The 25004-nt window shown below is 39.2% G+C and overlaps 1 long non-coding RNA gene across 6 annotated transcripts in view; it reads left to right on the top strand.

Annotated features, from left to right (window-relative positions):
• The window catches only part of LOC132974339 (uncharacterized), a 95533-nt gene that overhangs the window by 9441 nt on the left and 61088 nt on the right, over positions 1-25004 (top strand). For 5 of the 6 annotated variants that reach the window (XR_009673115.1, XR_009673114.1, XR_009673111.1 and 2 more), the window contains exon 2: positions 7419-7615. The exons of the other annotated variant lie outside the window; for it this stretch is intronic. This is a non-coding gene — a long non-coding RNA (uncharacterized LOC132974339). The remainder of the gene's footprint in view (positions 1-7418; positions 7616-25004) is intronic. 6 annotated transcript variants of the gene reach the window in all.

Genomic DNA, 25004 nt, shown 5'->3' with positions numbered 1-25004 from the left:
GACTGAGTTGATGGGGTAATTAAGATACTTGTAGTCACTTCATAATTCATATGTGTTAAAGGCTCAGTGGTTTAAGTGGGATAAACAGAGCTGGCCCATGATATGGTGTCGGATGAGATAACGTGGCACTCTTGCATAGAATAGCTGTCTTTTCTTATTTAGCTTCCAGCTATAAGGGTTGAGTTGGAATAGTGATAAATACAAATTCATATTCCATCATATACTCTGCCAACGTAGCCTTCGCCTCTTTTTGACACCAGTTAGTGGCTCAGAGAAAAAATACAAAAATCTCTGCAAATTTGACCCTGAGATTTGCGTATACATTTTATGAAAATATATTATTTTAAAATACATTTGCAAATATAAATATTGATGGTGTCAGAGGTGGATAAATGATGATGACTTTTGGCTGTTGTCTCTATTTGTGTTGGCTACAGATAGTATGAATAAGCAAATGGATGTAAGTAAGCAAGTTGTACAGTGATGTGTTTTAGTGACGGATAGAAATATGAATCAGTGTATGATTGAGTGACTGGTCCAATAGTTTTAACACATGCAAACAGATGATAGCTGAGCATTAGACCGAGTATTGATTATGAATGTTTAATACTTTCCCACTGCAGCTGAAAGAAAATCTTACAGGCCCACAGCTAATTAGTCACTTGTCGATAACTGACACTAAGATGTATTCCAGGGGATAGTCAGCTACAGTTCAGCACTGATGAAACAAAAAAAAGAAAACCTGGAGGATAGAGAAGGCCTGTGTCATTTAAAAGCATCAAATAAAAATATCTTCATTTATATCCCTGTAATACTGTTGAGTATTTCCTGGTAAAATGTATGAGCAGTAAAAGATATGGCTTAGTATCAGTCATTGTTTCCAATGTTAACATTAAATGTGATCATTGTATGGAAAGCTGAACTAAAGAGTAGGCTAAAAATGTGTATAGCCTATCAGAAACAACTTGATTTAAAATAAATCATTTATAATGTGCACCTTTTGACAAAACAAGGATATGAAACTCTAAGATGTGACGTTTCCATGAAATTCTTAAGACACAACAGTCTCTTTCAAAGTAAGCAAGATCAAGCTGTTACCATGCTGCCTTAACATGTCAGTCCTTGTGTTAGAGGAGCAATAGCAAGACACTATTACACATTGGGACCTGTGCATTACACATGAGAGTACTGAATGGGTTGTGAAAAAGGTTGTGAGTCATAGCAGCAGTCTAAGCTATAGGATGACTTTAGTGAATGTGGGTGGGTGCCTGGTGAGAAAGTATTCTTCTAACTCCTGCTCTGGCATATTTGAGCTTTCAGCAAGCAAGCAACACAAGAAGTGATCCCAGAGCTCTTTAAAAAGGTCAGGACAGCTCTACTTTTTCCAGTCTTGACACTTAATGTCAAAAGTAGAAATGTGAGTGTGGTAGGGATGAACCAGTGCATCCTTCTGAGTTATTCCATGTGCCGTGTAACATGCTGTAAACAGTGTGGCCTCCTTTACTGCTTTTATTGCATATCCATTAGGCCTGCACGATATGAGAAAATATGTGATGTGCGATTGCACTATTCTATATTGAAAGAACGTTATGAAAGAGTGCATATTAGCTATCTATAACTCAGACTTTTTTTTTTTTTTAAGATTTATTTTGGGGCGTTTTGTGCCTTTAATGTAGAGATAGGACAGTGGATAGAGTTGGAAATCTGGGAGAGAGAGTAGGGTATGACATGTGGGAAAGGAGCCACAGGTGGGATTCTAACCTGGGCTGCCAGCTTGGAGGACCATAGCCTCCATAAATGGGGCGCGCACTAACCACTGCGCCACCAGCGTCTCTATAGCTCAGACTTTTAATGTGTAGCCCCTGCTTTATGTTTTCACAATACCTTTATGCAACATGTTCCACCTGAATCCAAAATGAAAACAAAAAGCATTTAGGCTCTAACTAACCTCAAGGTAGCCGTTTCAAGTGACTGCATCAAAATGGTGTGATCAAATTATTTGCAATAAATACAGACTTTTGTTGTGTGTTTATTGTGACTGCTCATATCCCAATAATGATGAATTTTTACGATTATTTGTGCAGCCATATCCATACAGTTTAAATTTGTTTGCAAAGGATAGCATGTGGTCGTAATGTGCAGGAAAACTAAGCCTCTTGGAGGTTTTGTTGCTGCTACGCATTTGTGGTAAACACAAACACGACAATATGATTAAGAATGTATGTGTTTTGCAAAAGCTGCATCCTGGTCGCACCTAGGACAGCGTGACACTTGTGTTGGGTCATGAGCATCATGCATCCAGATTGCTAGTCCCTTCTCCTTTAGCTTTCACTCCACCCCTTCTGCCTGCAGTCTTGTGTGCAGCGTGCTCTGGTGGCTAAAGGCGCTCGTTAAAGTCCATAACTTATCTCACGTTTGAAGCTAATGGGAAGAATACTGGCTGCAGTGAAAAATAAATTACATTTTCCCCCCTTCTCTCTTCCTGCCCTTCTGAACCTGCAACGTAATATAGCAGCGGTGAGAGTATGCATTACAGATCTTAGCATTAGAATTTATCTGTGCTCACGACGCTGACTGATGCATTTGGAAATAATGTACTGGAGCTGGGCATTACAGGAACCCCTGTAACTAATGGACAGCTCTCGCCTGTGGCCGGCGATGTATATCATTCAGCTGGACTACCTCATCAACTCCAACAGTTCTTTGCAGTGCTTCCCAACCAGAGCAGCCACTCAGGGTTTACAATAAAGTCTGCTGCAATAAAAGCCCCTCCCTTTTACTCTCTTCATCTCCATCTCTAATCATTTAGTTTGTCAGTAAATCCTTCAATTAGACTCCCTCCTATAGTTATTTACACTTAAAAGTCTATGCAGACTAAAAACAGGGTTTATTTAAAGAGGGATTGTAATCACTAATTGATAATGATGATATAAAGCTCAGACAAACTGAATGATAATCTATGTTAATCTAAGGCTTATAGCTACAGAAGAAACATAACCTTTTTATTTTCAAAGATGTTGAACCAAACCAGACCGAACAGAACTATCTCTAACAACCTGAAGAGGGAGTTACAATATTTATGTGCAAATGTTTTTCTGGTTTTTTGCTCCCTAACAGCTGAACAAAAGTTGAATATAGATCTAAAGTCTTGACAATACACTTTCAATATTTCTGATTGGATGAAACGGCAGAGAAAGCTTATGAAGGCTTATTGGTTGAAGTAACCTTCCATGTATTTATACTTCACTCATTGCATTCTTTAATGTTGCAGTCAGTTGCCTGATTAGCATTGCATACATGTAAAACCCTCAACAATGTGCACTTCATTCAATGCATTTAGCAAAGCAGACTGATATAATGTGGAAAAAAGCTAAAGTTCTCGTGCAAGTTTTCAGTGTTTTGAGGACAATAACTTCCAGACAAATATGGCAAACTCTATAAAACCAAGACGCTCAGCCTCCCAGTGTGGCTAATAGAGTTTAGTATATATTTCTCTTGTTTTAATATAAACTGTAATTCAATTTCAAACAGGTTTACTATCTTCCAATAGCAATGTGGTCCTTGGCTGCAATTTTATTTTTTATTTTTGGTACTTTTTATTCCAATTAAATGTATCAAAAAGTAGTATTAACACACATTTTGAAAGCTGAGTTTCCTAACTTATTATTTTTTTAATGTATTCAAACAATACGTATTGCATAAAGGAACCCAATTCAGTTTCAGTGGATGGCAGAGAGAGTACTTCTTTCTTCATGCCTCTCTCGCTGGCTCTATTCACATGCCTTTCTGCTGCACATTTTTATTTAATGGTGTTTATGTTTAAATAGCTGCACCAGACAGAAGCTGCTTGTCTCCAAAGTAATGTAAAGAACAAGGGATAGGTCAGATGAATTCCATCCACACAGAGGTCAGAGAGACAGAAAGTGAATAGCAATGTGGATCCCCCAGCAGGCATCGGGAGAGACGGACTAATAAGAGCATAACAGAAGAGGAGGAGGGGGCCCTTGGGAACCAGCATAAAGGTTTTCAGCACATTTTGAAAAGAAAGTGGTCTGAAAATATAATGATGCATGCTTTGAAATGCATCAGTAATCAGGGAAGGAATTTGTTAGAGGATATGAAGTAGGATTGAAATTCCCCAGCTGTGTTGAAGAACAGGGCTTGTAGGTGGAGGGTTAGGTTAGAAGGGCAAAAGGGGAGAATATAGAATAAAAAATGTGTATGCACCTGATGGAGGCTTTTCCTTCGTCTTCTGTGCTCTTTGTGCAGGTACACAAGGTAGGAAATACAGGAGGAGGTCTGTTTCTGTGCACTGATTATTCTCTTACAGATTTTGTAATCTCTTACAAGTACTGCTCAATATCAAAATAACTCATCGAGGGCTATCTCTGACAGGCCACATTATTTTTCATATATGGTACACATGTATTCAGACTCTCAAATCCAGGTAGACATGACCTAAATAGACTGAGTAACAGAAGAAAGAGCAGGTAACTTTCTCTGCAGCTGAACTCACTGTTTGATTAGGTATAACACTCTTACCCAGGTCAATTAGCAAACCGTTGTTTTTTTTGAAGGATTTTCTTGAAAGTATAAAAACTTTTTATTTTGAGTTGCATAGACAGCCAACATGACCTTGAACTATATCATGAAAGTTCTATTTTTGATGTATGCATTTTCATAAAACAGAGGCATGCTCTTATAAGAACATGTACTCAACACGAGGTTAAGAAATAAAGAGGAAAAAAATGTTCAGCAGGTTGATTTAATGAAGTGGTATGTTTTTGTCTCAGCACACATCTGACTGTTCAAACCTCCCTGTATATATTTCACAGTAATTGCCTTTCACTAAAAAGAGTTGTACTTTCCTGCGATATCTAACCTAAGGTTTACAGAAAACTGACATTGAATGAGACTTTAATAAAGAATGAGACTCTGTTGCACTTTGTCGTTGAGTGCACAGTACAATACAGTCCACATCCATGTGTGAATGAAATGTCAGTTGTTAAAGTCTGATATTATATCACTCCATGATTGTCAAATGCATGGTTTTGTATAATGAAAGAAAAAAGTGGTAGCCATGTGGTGGCCAAGTGCAGTCTTAAGCAAATGTTTCGCCCCTGTGGATAAGGGGGAAATGTGTAGTCAGCAGTCTGGCTGCCCTAATGCTTTGATGTATACATTATGAGAAGTACCAGTGGAATTAAACCACAGGTTCAGTCAGTATTGACTGTCTTAGAAAATATAACCCCTCATTATCAACTTAAATAAACATTTTCATTAATTCTTCTTTTTTTTTTTTTTTTTCTTTATACGTAAGAATGTCCAATTATTGGTAGTGATGAATTTATTCTTGTGCAAATGATGATGTAAATCTGTGACTCTTCTTGAGTACCTTTTTATTTGTTTTTAAATCACAACACATCAAAAAAATAAGATCACAACATTTCATGCTTATGTTCTCCTACATAAAGAGCAGAGTTAGAATGAAGTCATGTATTTGAAGTTCCATGTGTCCTCCTGTATTGAAGTGTTGGCCTTGGCACACAGCCGTAGCTTTAAGGGTTCGTCTTCCTGTATAATTTCTACAGCTTTGTGGTATTCCTCCTATTCTTGTCAGGAGAGATGATTGGTCACTGAGGGTGTTTATATCTGTTTTCCAAATTTCAATCGTGAGTGTGAGTTTAATTGTAAAAAGGCCTGGTCTGTCCCTTCGCCTGAGTTATGGTTGTCAGGATGTAAAATTTGGATAGAAAAAGAGAACAGAGAAATGGAGGCAGAGCTATGGACCATTGTCCTGTAGCTGTGAACCAATGCTGCCACTCTCTAATGGGTCTGTGTGTGAAAAGGATTTGTTGGGAACTCAAACTGGTGGCCAACAGACAGATAGCTATTACCTAACAGCTCGCCATTAAAAGGTTGACTGTGCCAGTGCCGGAATAGAAATGCTTCATAGCCGGTCCAATTTCATATAATTGCCAATGGCTGATTGTTTACTGAAGTGCACATTTCCAGTGTACGTTCATCATGGCTCCGCTAGATGTTTTATTATTTCCTTTATGTCATTTTACTGTGGAGCTATCATTTATAATTTACCAAACTACATCATCCTATCTGCGCTGGCTTGCCTTCAACTGGGCTCATCATCCCCCCCAAAAATGCCTTTCCCCTTTTGTGAATGGTTACCAATAATACATTTCAATTTCAGAGCATTCAATTATCCCAATTGTAGATTGAGAATTTCTGTGTCTCTGTATTTGTTTTTGCGGCACATTTGTGACAGCCCTGGTTTCCTGATGGCTGTCCCCACACTCTGGGCCTCGGTTTTGATGTGTGTTATCTCTGAGCTCCAACATTGCCCCCAGTCACCCTGTCAGCGCCTTTCGATGTTTCTCCTGTACAATTTGAGATAGAATTTCTAATGAGGAGTCATTATCATTTAGATTTCTGTCTGAATGGAGAGTGACCTCTGGCACTTAGCCTTGATTATCTGTTTGAGACCAGACCTTATTGAGGTCGTGATAATAAATGAAAGGTTATAGGTTTGGTGAGTGTGAAAGGAGATTTGTCTGAGTGGAATCAGGGCAAAATTAACATTGTGATGAGTTATGTAAACTTTAGTGCATATAAGGCTGGAAGTAACATGGTCATATAAGGTCATATAAGGCAGGAAGTAACATGGTCATTTAAGGCAGGAAGTAACATGGTCATATAAGATAAGTCTTCTTTTGAAAAAATTCAAAAGAAGACTTCCTCTGGGTCTTTCAAAATAAATTTACACTCAAAAGACTGTTTTGAAATTATAGTGTGTCCAATTTTTTGTACTTAATTGGTAAGAGATAAGAAAAACAAATAAGGCATGTGTTAGCTACAAAATAGCTGACTAAATTCAAATGGATGTCAGTTTTTTTTTTCAGTCTTATTACAGGTGCTGGTGAGAAATTATGTCAGAACAAAACAAGCCTTTGGTCTTTTCTCTCATCTGTGAGCCAAGGGAGCACCTACACAACTTCAAGATGCTTTTATTGTAATTAGGTTCAAAAACCTTATTCTTTTTCACTATTATTTAAAGATCTTTCTGGGCCCTGCAATGACTACGACTCTCTCTCTCTGAGTGTCTTTCTTCACTGTAGGTTTTAAAAATCATCTGTGATTAGCATGCTAATGACTGGCACTGAAACCTGGGGAGATCAAGACAATTTAAGTACTTTCTGGGTGCCTGGAGATAACAAATAACCTTTAACAGATGAAATGTTCTGCTTCTATTGAGTAAACTCCAAATTTTCAGAGCAATTTGTGAAAATACTGAAAGTAATCTTTTCTTTTATGTTTTAGAGTCACACGTCTGCCTCCAGCTCATTGTACTTAATTATACTGAAGAGCCTGTGTTCTCATCTTTTCTTTTCTTTTTTTGTTAGGTTCCTAGTTGATCTGCATATTCCCTCCGCAGCTCTACTTGATGTTGCGGCTTGAGTTCTGAGTGGTTCATTTAGCAGGCCTGGTGCTTCTTTGTCACAGTGAGGAGAGATCAAAGAGGCTATTTAATGCTGAGGTCTAGGAACAACAAGAACACCCAGCTCAAGCAGTGTGCAGGGCCTGCTGTTGCATGCATAAGGTAAGAAATAATGAATATAGTATAATAACCCCTTTAGAAAACGCCCTTTTGACATTGCACAGTGGGCGCAGGGCTTCGCCTAGCTCTCCTTAGGGAGCTTAAAATAAAGAGAAACACAGGTATGTATGCGGCCAGGTCGCAGAGCTGCCAAGTCCACAATGAACAAATAAAAAGTGTGGGTGTGATGCCTTGGCACAGGGCAGACATGGTGACTGCCTTCATAGAAGAAACAATGCTATGTGTTCAGAGAGCCTGTTTGAAGTTACAGGGAGGGCCACCCTTAGCTGAAGACATCTGCCCCACAGTTCACAGTGAATAAATCTTATGAACTCATGAACACAGCATTGGCAAATGTGTGTTTGTCAATGTTTTATTCAAAACCTTTCTTTGTTTACTTCCTCTTATTTATTGTCTTGCATACAATTTTTGAAGTGAAAATACACTCATAAACATGCCAGACACTTGTAGGTTGTGATCCATTGTGCTAAAAACATTGGCTCAGTAGTTTTTTGAGAAGCCCGACCATTCTCAGACGATAACCTGCAGTGTGCACACCAGCTCATCTCTCCATGCACTGCCCCAGGCCACAGGCTCCAGACAACCCCTGCCTCTTTACACTTCCCTCATCCACCTCGCTCCTGCACTCTGTTTTTATTTCTCTCTGCCTCTCTCTTTTTTTTTTTTCCTTTTCTACATTGATTCAAATCAATTCAGTCTGCCTACTTATTCAGGATGTGTAGACAAGTGGTCTTATAATGCAAACACGTTTTCCAAAAGTAACTAGTACAGTTCATTAAATCAGTAGGTCCTGATAAACAGTTTGGACATATACAACTCAAACAACAAAAACATTTTGGACATTTCTATAACATTGCATACAAATAATTCATAATTTTTTTATCCATACATGACTCAACTATGCTATAGCCCATAATACAATTTACATATCTACAATGAAAGTTTCACTTAAAGTTGGGCTGTCAGTGTTAACTAGTTAATCGCAATTAATTAAGTTATGAAAATAATGGATTTTAAAAAGAAATCGTGATTAATCACATGCTAGTTTGTTCTTTTAGGCACACTGTGGATAAGCCTTTGCAAATCTCACTCAAAGTGATGGAAAAGAAGGACACTGCTGCATCTTTGAACGTCGCATTTAAAAAAAACTCTCCGACAGCTCAGTTGACGGGTCAAAAGTACGGTCCATCTTATGAAATCCAACATTAAACTTCTGTAACGTTCATTTTATGTTTTCATTCATTCATTCATTTAGTTTTTTGATCCACAGCAAGTTATTTTTTCCGTGGTTAAGTTAATGTTGTAACCTTCAATCTGAACGTTTCGAGCCGACGCTCTTCTTCAGTGTGTGAACAGCCATTTTTTCAAACATCCTCCATCGCAGTAGGAGTGCCCATCTTGAAATATAAATTGATTACACCTGGGGATGTTTGAAAAAATTGTCGGTTCAAACACTGAAGAAGAGCGTCGGCTGGAAACGTTCGTGTGGCAATTAAAATAGAAATATTTGGAGTGCTGTCCTTATCGTTTGTCTTGTCCAAATATTTCTCGGGATTCAGCACCCAGTTGTTTTATGTTGAAAGGGAGTTGAGCGTGTTTTTTGTCTTCAATCTGCCAGAAGTTCCTTACTTTATTTTGAAATAAAAGCAGTGCTGAATTTAAAAAGCAAGTAAATCACTCTCAGCTTAAGACAGTGCAAAAAATTAAACATAAAAGCCAAACAGTTTTTATTTTTAAATGTGAAATGATGTAATTTCATTTATCAAACATGTGATAAATAATTATAATTAATCACGATGCCCTATTGAAATTGAGCGATGAATCGTGAAAATATGTAATCTCTTGACAGCCCTATTGCAAAGAACTGTTGATTTTTTCCCCCCCTTTGTATACCATTCTTTTTTTGTGTACTTTCCACATTTCTTGTGTTGAAATGTTATCAATAAGTGTTCATTGATTTGCTCTTCAGAATCTATCTTCAGATAAAAACACACCTTCCAGGTTAGAAACAACCTCTAAACTTTTCACTTCTGCACAGCACTAATGTCAAGACTAGACTCCTGCACATTTTACATCCTGTTAAAATGTGCAGGATGTAAACTTTAGAATTTCATGAGCTTTGAATTTCCCAAAAATGTACTTCTAGAAAAAATGTTATTGCTTTGGGAATTTAGAAATAGTTTTGAGGTGTTTGTGCAATTGAGTCAGCTATTTACCTTTCAATTTTATAAAGGTAGAGTCCTTAATAAGACCCTTTCAACAAAAGATAAGCTTAGTGTAGCCCTGTTTTCAAATGGTTTAACGATTGTGATATCAATCCGATCTATTTAATTTTTTAAACCATCTAGATGTTTCTATGAAGCATCTTTAGATGTCTGAAGAATAATGTGGTTGTAGTGAGAGAAGATAAACAAGTGTCTCCTCTACAAGAGCCAAGAAGCTAAAGCCTGAAAGAAACATGAACTACATCTTGAAATGAAGTCATTTCCCTTGTCTATTTAGTTACCTGTAGTCTAAATGGGTTATGATGGCCATTGATGCTTTCTGTGAAAAGAGGTGTGTGATGCAACAGCACATTATTTTCCTAAATTGATTTTTTCATAGTTTGTTTCCTGACAAATAAATAATGTATGCTTAAAGTGTTGTTATTACTTTTAGATGGTTTCTTCTGTATATTGACTGAAAAGTCATTTGCAGGTAAACAAGTAAAATGAAACAGCGGAAGCCGAGCCGTACACTAATTGGAGAACATCAGTGCTCTGATTAACAAGTATGTGTTGTGCACTAGTTTCCGCAATCCAAAATGATCATGTAAATACGTTTCTTAGACTCTTTACTTGATCATTACTTCTCTACTAAGTCACACAGTTGTGTTATTACTGGCCAGAAATGTAATTGCTCTGGCTGAGCACTGGAGATTTTTGAAAGACTGCCTGTTTAATGGGTTTCTAATGATGGCTCATGTTCAACTCAATGCCAATGGAAAGCAGAATAGCAGTCTGTCCCTCTAAAACAACCCCCAGCCTCAGGCTTCACAGAAGACCCACTATCTCTTGACATCTCCCCACAACTGGCAGCCGGCCTAAAGACCATGGCATTCAATTAGCTCTAATGAATTGTAATATTGTGCAATTTGAATCAGCTTCTCATTTTGCATAATTGCAGGATAATTTCTGAATGGGTTTGACTACAGCTACATATGTAACTGAAAGAAGGGCAAGAGTTCAACCAGAGAGGTATGCCTGTCTGTGAAAAGAGCAGCTTTCTTTGCCTTTTTGATGAGTTTGTGTGGAGATTGTGCAGAAAAATGTGCATATATGATGGGACAACTTTTTATTCTCTGCTTATTAAATTTGCAAGGTCAGGCACAATGGACAAGACTGTTTAAGCTGCTGAGATAGTACATTGCCCAATTAGATGAGGTCTTTCCAGTGATAAGCTGCACTCTCTGTGTACTAAAGCACTGTGACCTTGAAATCATTGTAAAGATTAGTTTGAGCTGTCCTGGCTAACAGTGCTGCCTTTTGCTTTACAGGCTTTCCTGGTTAGCTACAGTCTGAGTAACATCCTGTCGGGTAGCTAAGAAGTGCACAAATGTATTCCAATTACAAGAGCATTTCTGCCATGTCTTTGTTTATTTAGAAGTATATGAAACTGAATGGCATCTGTGAAGGAATCACAGTTTGGCTGTCTTTTTGCCACCCTCTTCTTACTCACTATGGTTGCAACGCATCGAAAAGGAGAGCCAAAGTCACACTACATTAGTTTGGTGGTGGCTGTTGCTGCAGAGAGCCATTACTCTTCCCTGACAATATCAAAGAGAGCAGCAGAGCCTCTCTCTCACCATGCACCACTCGCAGGAAATTGCCTCATACTTCAGTAGGCAGGAGGTGAAACGGCAGCGACACCCATGCATGTGTCACTTTCTGGGCTCAGGGCTTGGGTGGGAGTGGGCTTTGGTGTCACACACAAATGTTGGCTGGGGAGCAGTACAGGAGCACTGCCCAGGGGAGGAGAGGCCAGGCAGTGCAACAGAAGCTGAGCTCTGGTTGTGTACAATAATGGTGATTCTTGACGTTTGGAGGCTGTGGGGACTGGACTGTACTGACTGCTGCACTTTTGGACCCTGAATCATTGTTATGTGGGTTGCAGTGGATATTTTTAATAGCTATTCCAATTTTTTTTTATATTAAAAGAAAAATTGCATTCATATTTTACAGTCAGTGTCGCCACATTAGTTTAGCAATAGGACTACTCTTTTAATTAATGATGCAATATGTGTCTCACTTGCAATATGACACTCAACCCCTGCTATCACAGTAAATCCTCGTTGACTACAAGCTGCATTTAATCACATCCGCTCCATCTCTGGGAAGTTTCTTGCACCTTTGCAATGTAGCCTGCAAAGTTCACTGCGTCGTTTTATTTCCTTTACTTCCTTTGTTTGTTTAAACTCGTTCCACCTCCACCCCTTTATAAATTAGCTGTGCCGAAAATGCAAGTAGTCGAAGACGTTGGTGAACTATAACCAAAATGCTTTGTTGGATCCACCTAGCAAAATGTACAGGACTACCAGAGCACTGACAGCAGTGACTTAGGGCGCACTCACACCAGACAATCTGTTCCTTGCCTAAACACGCTTCCCCCCTAAAGTCCAGTTTGTTTGACTAGTGTGAGTGCTCACTTCCTTGGCTCAGGCACACTTGAAAAGAGGTTTGCTTCATCACGGTACAGTCCATTCACGAGCACAAGCACAGGTACACAGCGTGGACAGCCAACATTATGGAGAAATCTCCGAGTGTTATGGCCGTATCTGACTAAAACGAGTCTGCCTGTCTTGTAAACTAAGCGTGCTTCATGATTATGTAAAGCCATGCACGTGTTACAACTTTATGGACGCATGGTACGGGACAACTTTGCCTAGTGCGAGTGCTATCCGTATACGCAGAATATCATAGAACTGACTTAGATCAGCCTCATGGATCGGCCACTTTTCAACAATACCCAATCTTAACTATTTAAGTCATATCTTTCAGTATAAGAAATCAGATAGCAGTATCGGAATGATCCCTCCATTTGTTTGAATTACCTGATTTTCACATGATTAGAATTGGACCAAATTAAAGATAAAAAAGTGAACTTCATTATATGCTTCGAAATGAAAAAGCCACAAGTTAAATCAAAGAAAGGTGAGGGAGGGAAAGGAGGATGAAAAAAATGACTTAGATATATGAAATTCAACATAATATGTACATTTTATTCAATATGATATACAGTATATTATATCATATTGAATAAAATGATTTGGTGCAGTTGATGAACTTCACATTTGATATACTGATACAACACATGCACAGTTCTTGTTAAAACCTGTTGTACATGTATTCCAGTCTAAAAGAAAACAAGATTTTTTTTTTGTGATTATCATACCTGAATATCATTTTCAGAATTGGTTTAGTGATGTTATGACGTATCCACAAGATAACGTTGCTCTTGATCATCTTATGGTGAATAATAAAAAAAATGTTTAAAGCCTGCAAGGTAAGCAACATGTTTCTGTGCTTTGAAGAGTAGTGGACGGTTTCTTGTTTGCAGAGAAAATGCATGTAAACTATTTATAGAGATAGGAGGTGAGCTTTTTCAGGGACGGGTGGGGGGTAAAAATGTGTTGATGCCATTCCATCTTCTCTCGCATCTTGCCACACTGCACCCATCATTCTCTGCAGATGTCTCGAGAGGACAAATGTTTATTGCTATTATAAAGCAGTCTTTGTTGTGATCGTGTGCTCTCTCTGTCCCCGTCTCCTTGTTTCTGCTCTCCTTTCATTTTGTGCTGGGCTGGGGGGGATTGGTGCAGCTCGCCGCCTCTGCGGCTCTGTGATTAGAAAGGGAGGGAGGGAGAGTGCTTCTCGGCAGGACTCTCTGTTTTATATTCATCAAAAGAGCTGCCTTTGATTTGCTCCCTCTTTGACGTGTGACAGCACGGACTGCAGCACCACACTGCTGCTAAGGAAATCGTGCACTTACTAGCCCCTCTTCAACACTACCCTAACCCCCCCCAACCCCAACCCACCCTTTCACCCTCCTCTCCTTCCTGCCATCCTCCAGCCGTGCCCCTTCCCAATGCAACAATTACCGCCGCCACTGTATCCCCATCACCCCCATCCCCTGTAGTCTAACACCTCGGGCCGCTGCACAAGCTTATTAATTTCTTTATTATTGATATTGCTGCTCGTCTCAAATCATCAGTCTTTTTCCAAGGTCATCCTAACTGAGGGGACGACCCGCCTCTTTCTTGCAGAAGAAAATGATCTTGGGAAATAAATGGATAGATAGGCTGGAAAGTTGAGCTCACAGGCAGACGGACTGGCTGACTGTAACAAAGTAACAAAGAAAATAAAGACAAACACAAAACAGGGTGATGACAACATGGCGATATGCAGACATCATGAAATCACTTAGAAGTCATAGACATTTAAAAACTGACGCGCTTACTACATTTTACATTTTAATTATGTTTTGTCCATTTTGCCTTTCGCTGATTCATGTTTTTAAATCAATGTCTAAAATCCCGGCCAGTGTTGTGTGCTTGTAAGCATGTGCATACAGTACCTGTTAAGACGTTTTAATGGTGTACTAATATAAGCTTTAATATAAAATTCAGCTACAGCAGGCTTCAATATTACAAAGCAGAGGGAACTTGCATAATATTTCAGTGTGTGTGACCTTCAGCTCCTGCACTGTTGGAAGAAATGTGTGGTTTCTCTGGCGTATAACCGCCCTCAACTATCATACAGTCAATTCTGCCTAGTCTGTGATAACTCACACTGCAATCACATAACACATTCATACATACACCTTCACCTCACTGTTCAAACATTGTCCCATTTTCACTGTGCTGTGTGCAGGTAGGCACATGTTTGAACAGGAGCACTCTGTACCACTGAGACTGAGCTGGTTATTAACAGCATCAATTATTAAAGAAATCTCCAACTCTGCAAACACTGCTGGGAAGAGATCAGATGGTCAGACAGAGAAAGTGTGTGTGTGTGTGTGTGTGTGTGTGTGTGTGTGTGTGTGTGTGTGTGTGTGTGTAGAGTGTATGTGTGTGTGTGTAGAGTGTATGTGTGTGACCCATGAGGGACAAACTTAGGCCATGTGCCGCCTGAGCCTTTATCCCTGCACTGGTGACACTAACGAGATTCCCAGGGTAAGCTTTCCAAGAAAGAGACAGGCTAGTTTACCTCATTCATGTTTATTCCAGGAGCTACAAACAAAGATGGAGCACACTTTAGAGCACACCTGATGTAAAAATGTTACACTTTACAAATTGTATAATATCAATGTTTTGGTTGTGAATCAAAGTGTATGTTTCTCTGAACTGTTCATTAAGTTCTTTTTGTTTTGTAGTTCATTATGTTTCATTGTACACATAGATAACATAATTGACGTTCTTTACAAGAAAGAAAATTGTCTTTCAGTTTGTCAGGTTTTGGAATACACAGCAACCACAAAAATAATATTTATACAAGACAAACACAAATTCATACGTACAGACAGATATAACTGTGATCCCATTGGCACTTTTACTAAACCTGAACAGGACTTGTCTCATGTAAAGCAACAAAGAATGGCTTTTTCAATCGAACAAAAGTCCACATTAAAGTGGCTTTCTCACCAATGTAAGACATCGAACTGTCCAGCTGTGTGCCTGAGCTATGTTTACATTACTTCATCCCTTTAAGCTTTCCCTCTAATTCTTTGTCTTTATCTTACGTGTCTCCTTTGACAAGAAACCTTCAGTTCATCAGTGTTACTGTAGCTCTTGAGAGCTTTTTGCTTAGTTGACCAATAATGCCAACCGAAGTGCGAAGGCATCAAAGTAATAGCTAGTCACTGTGCATTAATAAGAACAGGGTGTGGAGGTCACAGCACCTTTCCTTGTGTGTAGGCATCAGTTTGATTTTGCTGTCAGCTGGGATGGAGTCTGATTGGAGTTTGATGCTGTGCTCTCACTGTGTGATAGCCCTCCTCAGCAGATGACACCAGACTGTTCAAGGTGAACACTCTGTAGCCCCTGTCTACATGCATGCATCTTATCACCGTCTCCCTAATGGTCCTTCACTTAGCTCTCAGGCATCTTCTCCAGCACTCAAGACAACGTCACCCTCTGTCATTTCAAATGTTCACTTGCCCCAGTAAGCAGACACAGACGTTGGGCTCTTTCTCCTCTGTGCTACTTGACAGAAAAAGGGACCGCAAAGGAGACAAGAGCAGATGGGAGGAAAAAAGGAACGAAGAGAAAAAGGGGTGTTAAAGTCTGCAACACTGCACTTTGTGTCAGAAAAGGCACATCTAGCTCCCTGTAATCTCAGGAACCATGGTGTGGAATGTCAGTGTTAAGTTGATACCAAGCTTTGGGGGTCTCTCTGTGGACTTGCACATCTACAGTTCCTCTGTAGCACCGAAACCCCGTAATATTTCTCAAAGGGACAGCTAAGTGTCACTGTCTTCCTTTAGACAATATATTCCTCTTTCCTCTCATTCCCTTGCGTTGCCCATGTACTTTTAGACCCACAGGACCTCCTGAAGCCTATGGGTGAACAAGCATTTATCCTCCCCTCAGAGTGACTCCCGCCTTGTAAACTTGTACAGAGTTCGCTTTCTGTACTTGATAGCCTGCCTGTTCATGGTGCCCGATGTCATACTGGCAATAGTAATGCCAGTTAGAAACCTTCACTTGTAGCTGACCTTTGTGTGCCTGGCAGACACAATATATTAATAAATCGGCTAATGATTAATACATTAGGTCTAACCCTGTTTTTCATGGAAAGGATTTGGTTGTAAAACATTTTCCATTTTAATCTTATATCTCATTGATATGTAATACATATGCAATAGTGCCAAACTCAGATCACCCTATACAAACCTCCCACAAGATGTCTGTATTTTTAACTGAGTTGACTTTTCTTCACTATCTGACACATCCACTTATCAGCATAACCACAGCAATGTAAATCATGTTGAGAGGAAGAGGCAGAGGGTGAATTTGTTTGCTCTCTTTTTTTAAGGGCATACGATATTCTGTTTTATTTATGGTGTTTGTGCATTATAAAGTCAAGTTTGTTGTGCATCACTATCATGTCATCGCTTTATCTTTAGTATGCTTCTCTATTGTCTGCTCTCCTGCAGATGAAGTCAAGAGTATTTGATAGGGCTCTTGACACAGCTGAGCTGCAGCAACTCACCTCCTTTGTTCTCTCAGGAAAGGGTGCCAAATTCAATGGAAAGGAGTAAATAGGAAACTGCTTCAAAGTCAATACTTTTTACCTCAAGAATCTGACATATTTGTGCACTTGGCACTTGGTAAGATATTTTGGCATCTAGAAAGGATAAAAAAAAAATAAACATTCAATATTGGTGTAAAAACTGGAGCATTATGAAAAAATAATGTACCAACCATAACTGACCAAATCTCATCAGTGACATCTACCCCAGATAATCTCTTATTTTTGCAGAAAAAATGACAGTGGAAGAAACTATTTTAAATTCAGACACCTGTTCACACAGAGTGTATTTGGCAGAGCCAACTGCAAGCAATTATTTGCCTGTGGTCAGCATTTGCCCTATCTGTGTGGATTAATGGTGAGAATGCTGACCTGGAAGCCATGCAGCTGTGATGCTGTCACACCTGAGTGAGTTGACTCGACTTAGGCTGCAGATAGACTGTCCAGGGGGGCCGGGGCATTAGAGAGAAAGGCTAAACTCGGTTGGAAAAGTATTGAGCCAATCCCTATATGCAACCACAGTTCTTGTCTGTCTTCCATACCAATAACCTCCAACAGAGGTGAAGCTTTTGAAATGAACCACTGCATAATGTAGATAAACCCAAGTCATGGGTCATAGCAACAGATAAGAGCCTGTATTTAACTGGGCAGTTTTACACATCATCTCTCACGTCGAAGTAGTGGATAGGTTGAAATTGGCCAAAGTGTGATTGCATGGGACAGAATGTGACTGCCCATGCGTGACTGCAAGTTAATGTTTTCAGTGAGTGTGTGCATGATTATGTGTACATTTGTTTAACAGTGTTTTGTGTGGAAAAAGGAGGGACTAGGAGTTTACTTGGGTGTGAATGTGATCGGGGAGAATGAGTGTAGGGGTGCGAGCCTGTGTGCGTCTGTTCTGGCAGTGAACGTGATTGTGTTTTGATTAGGTCTCAGTGGTGCGCCAAGTTCAGGCCTTGTTGAGATTCTCGCTGCTCTCACATCCCCATCGCTTTCCCAATTTGACAGTTGATGGGATCTCAGATGGAATGTGCGTGTTTGAATTGCCAGCAATATACATAACAACCTAATTTCTCTTCTCCATCTGTCACTTCATTCCCCCCTCCCTCTCATTTTTTTCATTCCACTTCTCCACCTCGTCTCTATCTCTTCCATTTCTTCTTTCTTCTGGCTCTCTTCGATAGCTTCTTCCATACACTTTCATACGATTCCACAGGGTTCAAGGGCAGTGCCAACCTCTGCCTTTATGTGGGGGGGGGGGGGGGGTCTCTTTATCCAAAGAAATTAAGGGATAGTAAGTTAGCTATTGGTCAACAACATTCTCTCATTACACAGTTCCTACTGCTCTAAATAGCAGCTATATGTCTGGTGCTAAACTCTGACTGCTGATCTCTTTTTGTACACTTGGTTGTGCATGCAAAGAGTGTCTGGGAATTGCTTATGAGCCCTTTACTTGCTATAGTAACTGCTTTGTTCAAATCATGGGGAGACTATTGAAATATATTCCGAGAATCATCATTTACAAAAATAATAGTCCCAATGATTGTCCCTCCAAAATGTAACAACAAACACTTGTTTAAGAGGCATGTTAATGTGGGTTGCTTATTGTTAATGGAATTTTAATATTGTACAGACCGGGCAAAACAGTTACTCTGTGGCTAAAGGGTTAGGGTTATACACAGTTCATCTATTTAATAAAAACTTTTAATTGAAGGATAAAGTGTTCACAGATTGTGTGCAGGCAGGGTTTTTTTGTGATAATAGAACTTGGGATGTATCTAAGGACTATTTTCTTAGCTGGTTAAGGAAGGTGCAGGAAGGTACCAAATTTGTCTTTAATGTTTAGAATTTTAATATTGAATAAACTCATGAAGGGATAAGTGGCTCAATGGACCTATGACTCTCAGCCAGCCTGTTTACAAGTCTTTTTTAAATTTCTTTGATTAGAAAGGAGTAGTAGGCAGCTCGAGCATGACGTAAAGCCTTAATATATTTATTACAACTATCTTGCCAAAGTAGAGAAGATTCTTCCATTTTGGTAGAGCGCCGCACTCTTTCAAATTTACAAGACATTTGTTTCAGAATAGGAGTTTCTGAAATGTACCATGGACGTAGTCTCTGCCGTTTGATAACTTTTTCAGTCTAATTGTCAAATGACTTGGTATTAGGTTATTGACGTGCCTTTACATTTTAAATGGCTAGAATTTTATCCGGTTGTCTGTGTGCACATGATAACATATGATGCCAACGTCCAGCTGAAGTGTGTGTTTCTTGATGGGTGTATGAATGTGGCTATGTGTTCAGACAGTGCTGTGGTAATGAGCCCTGACAGCAGCTTGCTTTAGTATTAAAAGCACATCTCTTTCCCCTTTCAAGGCAGTAAAGCATGTTGGGATGCAGTGAAATGTTTACAACGCTGTGGTTGGCTTCTGCAGCACTCCTGGCTGTGAAGGATATTATTGCCTCTAATCACTCATCCTAGGCCATCAAACTAGGTCTTCCTTTCCTCACGCCCCTGCACAGAACTTTGGAAGTCCGCATTACAAGGACATTTTTAATGGCCTCCCAGAATAGTTATAATCATGAACTCCAGTTAAATAGTTTTCCCATTATTCCTGTAGTGCGTGAGGTGGGATTCTATAAACCGGTAGGTTCTTGTGTTTTGTGGCTGTCTGTAACCTCAAGGTTACTAAGAAGTGTGTTAGGTGAGAGATTTTACTGCAGGCGTGTGAGAGTCAAGCTCTTGGTACAGAAGTACACCAATAAAGACACGCTGAAAGAGTGATGGGGGATAACAGCAGGACTGGTTTCATTCATTGAGAACCCACAGTGTTATTTTTCTACTAATAGTTCATCCTTCTGTAAGTGACTTCTGGTGTTATAATTTTTGTAATTTGGGCTTTAATATTTAACTCAAACTTTATGTGTGTTCAAGAACTGAATATGGATTTTAAAACATTTAATTATTAGTAATATAGGATAGATAGCTTTATTGTCCCAATTGTGATGTTCAAATTCACAGATTCAGTGAATGTTCCACTGTGAGTAGACTCATAACACAAACATAACAGCACAACATGTAACATCAGACAGAGAATATACTGGGTATGGATGGATGGATGAATGATTGTTGAGGCTGTATCTTGTACATGTAGTTAGCTAGTTTATTTAGTGCTGCGATTGCAGAGGGGACAGTTGACGGTGTAGCCTGGTTGAAATCTTTGAGAAAATATGAGTCTTCACATGCAACAAGTCCTCTGACTAGGATGCTTATTTGAACTTATCCTACAGTACGTGTAATGACTGTCCACACTAACAAACAGCCACAGGAGCTTGCAGCACCTGCACTTAATGGTGACAATGTAGACGTACATACGGATATATAATCGTCCCTTTTGATGTAAGCTCTTTAAAGCTTTTTAGTACAGTAATGAAATTCCTAGCTAGTATCGAGACAATCAGCCGACAGATAATGTAAAAACTGCATACATACTTCCAAAGATTCTGTCATCTAGTTTTATTTGCTTTAATGTGGGTATCAAGGGCTGCCTGTTCTGATCAGACATCTATATTTAAGATAATCCTTTATTTATCCCACAATGGGGAAATTTACCTGAATGTGTTATAATCGATAAACATCCTACAACATGACATACAACAATCCTTCCTAAAAAGTTGGTACATTGCGTAAAATGTTAATAAAACAGAAAAGCTGATTTTGAAACAATGAAACCCCATGTTTAATTGAAAATTGCACAACGACAAAATATAAAATGCTGAAACAGAGAAATTACATCATTGGACACCACCCTGGAGTCCTACCAGAGCACCATCAACTGTAGACTGAGACCACCTGGGAGCACCAGTGAGGGAACGCCTCGGGCACTCTTTTCTACCTGTGGCCATCAAACTGTATCACTCCTTCACTTTCTGCTGCAGGACAAATTGAGTTTAACTTTCAGATCATGTGTAATACTGGTTTTAATATAAGGTGCAATCATTTTATTATTTTTTTATACTGTATAATGTGGAGTGCAACATTTCAATACTGGGCTATACTATGTGCAATGTTCCTTCACATCACTACTACTAGCGTATCACTTTTTTAAAATTATTATACATCATTGCAATCACTACCTGGAGATAGCATTAACTAAGCCTGGGTCTGTGTCTGAACTCTTAATACTACTGTCTATAATTACTGCTGTACTTATCTTACTCTTTGACATAACTTACTACTCCTCTATTTGTCCTTTGTAGGCAAGAATGAACCCTTACCCAATTACAGTTATACTTTGTAATATACTTTATGTATTTTCTGTGTACTTCTCTAATACTAGATGCTGTTTTGGGTTTCTCTTTTATCTTCTCGTATTTCTTTTTACAGAATTCAGTGTTTTCTTCAAAGTTATTTTTATTAAATTTTGGATAATTACACACATTAACACAAACAGATTCCCAGAATTCAGTGTATTAAGTTAGACTCAGTGATCTGGCTGTAAAGGAGAGCAGCACTGCAACATTTTCGGTGGATAAAAAAAATCCATTTCATTTTAGGATTATGAAAATGTTCCTAGATAATCCTTCATTCTTATCCTTCTGATCTCAAGTAACAAACCATCAGAACAGCTTGAGACATCTTTAGTTCCTGTCTGTCCTGCACTTCTCTGCAGTAGTGATCTCAATGAAATCTTGAGTGCTGGACTCGCACTCATATGTACATACGTAAACCTCAATCTAAGTAAGCATTTTTATTTAAAAAAAACAACATTTTTATATGCAGTTGTGTAAGAAAGAAAGTATGTAATATTAGGAACAGCAGAAGACCAGTGTTGAAATATTAAAACAGTCTGTGTTCAAGTCAAAAGGTTATTAAAATTGGCATGACTCTTGCCTAAGGGGTCATGCTTTTGAATTCCCTTTTAAGCAAAGAAAACGACTTACATTTGGGTTCAAGCTCCACGTTCTTCAAATACCAGGAACCCTTTTCTCTCTTCAGGCCAAGTCTTGATATCTGTCACATATTTAATTTCCTCTTCTCTACCACATTTCTTTTATCACATCATGCACAACAAGATGCCAGAGCTGAAACAAAGCAGAGAAAGAGTGGTTGTTCTGATCAGCACCAGCGATGTGTTTAAGTTCATGATGAAAAGAAGTCTGGCTTTGTTTATTAGTAAGAAAGAAGTAGGTTGCTATATACTGTTGACTGTGCAACACTAATTAAAATCCCAGGAGAGTTAGGACTTTTCTAGATGCCTTTAAACTTTGCTGTGCTTTTGAGATGCAGTTCTATTTTAAGATTATCCAAATGGTGTCATCTTGGCAAACAGAGTGTGTGTAAAAACACTCACACAGACGTGCCCGTACACACGTGAAACTGCTGTGTGGATTTTTTTAAACAATAAGTTTGTCTGAATATTTCAGATGTATTAGCTTATTAATTTATCATTTCAGCAGACATTGGAGGCAGTGATAGTAATCATTAATCTGTGAAGTTTATAACCATGTCGTGTAGATGATTGTTTTTTTTTGACATTTGCGACTGTTGAAAACTGCTGTTTTCACCTCAGGGTTAGAGAAAGTCCACAATGGTGCTGTTTGCTGCATCAAACACACTCAAACACACCGCTGATACTACATGTACAGATGTGGAGGTAGAAATAATCGCAGGTACTGCACAAAACAGGTGTTAGCATGTCCTCCTACCAGCCTTATAGGTCAATTAAAGAAAAGGCATTTTTGTTGTGCTCTGCTGTACTATCACTGTCACTGGTCTGCTGCTTAACAAAAGCCTCTCTTTCTGCCTTCATAACAAGCTCTTCTGAAGCTGCTGTCAAGAGAAGAGTAACTGTATAACTGAAAAATGTCTGCCTGGAGATGTGTGTTGGCATGAGGGATGTGTGATATGACAAGAATATCATATCACAATTTTTTATGTCAGGATCGTGATTTTATCATGATTCTTTTTCATTTTGATTTTTAAGACTATTTTAGGACATGTGTCCTCTTGTCACTGTTGAAAGCATCTTGACTTTCAGATTTTGTGTTTCTGCACTTTTTTTTGACCAGCAGAATTCCTATAGCTGTAGATTTATACATGTGAACATGACTGAATTTGCTTTAGTTTAGTCCATATTGTTGTAACAATGGCAAAAATATGCTCGTTGAAACATGACCCAGAATATGATTAATTTCTGTGGCCAGCATGAAGACGTGACCGTATCCTAGTTTTTCTGCAGTCTTATTAATAGAGAGGTTGGGACAACTTTTAATGACAGGCATAGAGCGATAATTGTAGTATCACACTGTGCTTGCTACACACAAGAAAAGGAGAGAGAGAGAGAACTGCTGAGATCACTTTGAGTTGAATGCATGGAAAGAAATGACATGGTCCTAATTGCACTGATAATAAAGCTTTTTTTTAATTACAACCGAGGCCAGGACCTCGCTGACATCACTGACTCCCTCAGTTTTATGAGCATAGAACAGCAAAAGATAGAATGTACACTTAAGCCTCGACATCACCCTGCTTTGGTAGATCATCAACACATTCTAATCCTTCATGATTGAATATTGTCCTTTCACACACTCCCTTAATTGGCATATTCAGGACCAGGACATGATAATTGTTTGCTTTTAGAATCCCAGCGTATATATTCATCTATATACCATATCTCTTTGTTTTTATTGAAGAGACAGGACAGAGGATAGGGTCGGAAATCCAAGAGAGAAAGAGTGGGGACTGACATGCAGGAATGTAGCCACAGATCGGATTTGAACCCAGGCCACCCGCGTAGAGGACTAGCGCCTCTGTACATGAGACGCGCAAACTAACCACTCGGCCACTGGAGCCCCAGCCTATTTTTCAATTTAAAATACAATTTGGCTATAACAGGTGTGCTTCAGTCAAACTTGTATCCTGCAAGCCAATCATCGCCAACACATGCGTATGCTGCATGCATTATGTTGACATAGTGTTTTGAGCTCCACTCTTATATTGGGGATAACTTGTTAACATTAGGTCTTGTGTGAATCTTAAAAAAAAAATGCTATACCACTGGGTAGTTTTTGGCCGATTTTGCCAATTTGCTTCCCTTGGATAAGAGGCCTACTTGTAGTTCAACTCTGATTGCCAGGAATAAGTTGGTAGTAAATGAGATTGCAGTGGATGAGATGAGAAAAGGAGGGGTAGGGAGAAATGATGAGATAGAGGGGGTAATAGAGAGGAGGAGAGCAGTGTAGCAGTAAAAGATGCATTAAGCAATTACAGTTGGGGAGCAGTAGAATGAAGTGATACGATAATCTTTCCTGTAATTGTCATAGCTTTCACAAATGATTACAAGAGAGCAAAGGAGAGACGAGCAAACTACAACAGCATGCTGTACATCATCATGCTGTTTTGACAGTTTCTTTTATACATAATCATGGTCAAATCACCATGTGCAAATACTGGCAATATACCACATGTCACACACATTTAATGCTGCAGTAGGACAAGATAATTGTATCTATTCTCTAGGTAATTAAAACTAATAAGATCCACCAGAATCAAATGTGCCTTCATAAAGTCAACACTAACACACCTCTGCCTCTGAAATGTATCTACATGTTCACACCATCTGCAAACTTGTGCTTAAATAATTATGTTTGCATCAATATTTGATGAACAACAAAGATGTTAGCTCCATGCAGTATTTTTGAGCTAGAGCCATGGGATTATGTTAACAGTGTTCACACAACCTCATCTATGATTCATTTATTGCCAGAACCCAAGCCACCACTGTTTTACTCCTGAGAGCTGTGAGCAGCAGCCTGTCTGTTGGAGATAGCTGGTAGAAAGACAGAGGCTAGGCTCCAGAATGGAAAGATAGGTATGAAAAGGCAGACGGTTAGACGACAGAGAAATGTAACCTTTTGTGGATGTTCGTTTTGAAGCTGTTACTGCAGCTCTCTCTCCCCTTTTCATGCTTTGACTCCTTTCAGTCCCCCCCTCCCTCCTTTACTGCAGGTCCTTCCAAGCCTTTATTAATGCTAATTTATGCAGCCTGGCTGGCACAAAACCAGCAGGGAGGGGTCCTCTC

The sequence above is a fragment of the Labrus mixtus genome, chromosome 1 (assembly GCF_963584025.1).
Source record: "Labrus mixtus chromosome 1, fLabMix1.1, whole genome shotgun sequence".
Lineage (NCBI taxonomy): Eukaryota > Metazoa > Chordata > Actinopteri > Labriformes > Labridae > Labrus > Labrus mixtus.
Note: the sequence above shows the minus strand (reverse complement) of the source record. Positions and strands in the feature narration are given on the sequence as shown.